Consider the following 1,933-nt stretch of genomic DNA (forward strand, 5'->3'; position numbering starts at 1 on the left):
TCTTCAGCTGCTCCAATCGCCTGGGTGATTTCGGTCAACCGAAATAGGGCTCACCTGAACCCAATTTCTGGCCTTCTCCTCGAGCAGGCTTCAGCTCTGGCTTATCGTCCCTCGAATATCGCGCATGTCCTTCTCGTACACCAGTGTACTCTTCCATAGCATCTCATCCCTCGTACGCACCGAGCCCGTCGGCTCTCTCTCGTGTCATCCTTCTAGCTAGTCGTGTCTTCCGCTCAACTTCCTGTGCTCTTAAGTTCCTGCACACTTAGACACAGGGATTAGAACATAACAAGACCTAACCTAATTTGGTTGGTCACATCAAAACTATCTTGGAGTTCCAACAATCTCCCTATTTTTGATGTGAGCAACCCAAGTTAAGTTAGAGTAAACTAACATAAAGTAAAAGTAATAAATTTACTATTAAAGTGTAAAAATTAAAAAAGTTTAATCTACCTCTCCCTACACTTAATCTTCCCTTCTCCCCCTTTGATCACATAAAAAAATAGGGTATGATCTTGTCCAGAATTTGAGTCAGATGAAGGTCGGATGAGGTGTCGCTGGAGTTGACAGAGGAGAGACTATGATGTTGCGGTCGTGCGAGCTTCGACGAACGGACCCCCACGTGGCCTTCAAGGACCACTGGGCCCGAGCCGGTGGTACTAGAACCTTGCGACACTCAGAAGAGCACATGAAATGTTAGAGACCAAGAACCAGGGAAAAAGTCCCCGGAGTAGGCCCCCCGACGCTCAAGTCAGGTACTTTTTCTCCAGAAGAACAGTGTACGAAGGAAGAAAAAAAGTAGATAAGTGTGCGAGTGAGCGTACCTGCACAGGGAGAGGACGTCCCTTTTTATATAATTATGCATACCTTCTAGAGACTTACCCCTGTCAGAGGGTGTTGGGTGTCAAAACTTGTCTAATGGCGGAGGACACGTGACCTTCTCCTATAGACTGGAGGAAGGTTCTACTTGCAGACGACTCCAACGGCTAGAATATTCCCTGACATATAGCAAGTATTCTCTGACAAGTGGTTACAATTCTCTGACCTGTTGTCGCGTAGTGCTTATTATCCTACCCGGGTGTAGTCAGGGCCGCTCTGGTCGGTCCGCTATGTGCTGATGAACATGCTAGGTGGATGGGGGGGGGGGGGGGGGGCAATCGGAATCCCTCTCTGCCAACTTTTGTGATTCAGGCCCGACCGAGAGTGACAAGTCTGTTTACGTGAGTTAGCTTGCGAAAACCCGACCAGTAAAGCCAGGTCGGGCTTTGCCCTGATCACGCGTCCTGCTGCCGACTTGGTTTCCTGACCGTTAGAACCTCGCCCTGGCCTTATACGCCGGATGACCCCCAGGTGGTCCCACCCCATATGTTGACTGCCACGCCCTCTTGACTTCTGACTGCCTCACCCTTTAACTTTTGACTATCATATCCCCTTGACTTCTGACTGTCACGTCCCCTTGACTTCTGACGATCAAACCCTACCATTATGCACCGTATTAGGGTACAAAAAAAATCTAAGGGAAACTTATAAAAAAAATTATCAAGTTTTTGAAAATTTTAAAAAATTTTGAAAACTATTTTGATATCACTTAGAAAAATTTGTAACAACTTTTGAAACTTTAAGTTTTGCAAAAAAAATTCTAAGAAGACAAATTTTCTATGTTACGGATACTACAAGATGTTTGAGTAATTATTAAAGTATTATTTACAATTAAATGCTTCATCAGTTAGTCAATTAAACATTTTATTTCATTAATCAACTTCTAAGCTGTGGCGAGGTACTAGATCTTCTTAGTTATTGGAGTAACAACCACTTTCTAGACAAACCTCTTAAAGAAATTAAATATTTAATTTACTCTCTGAAAGTCTTAAGTCTAATTAAATTTTAATTTAGACAAGATTTCGAAACCCAATATAAGTTCCAGCCTACTGGA

Source organism: Zingiber officinale, chromosome 4B (assembly GCF_018446385.1).
Source record: "Zingiber officinale cultivar Zhangliang chromosome 4B, Zo_v1.1, whole genome shotgun sequence".
NCBI lineage: Eukaryota > Viridiplantae > Streptophyta > Magnoliopsida > Zingiberales > Zingiberaceae > Zingiber > Zingiber officinale.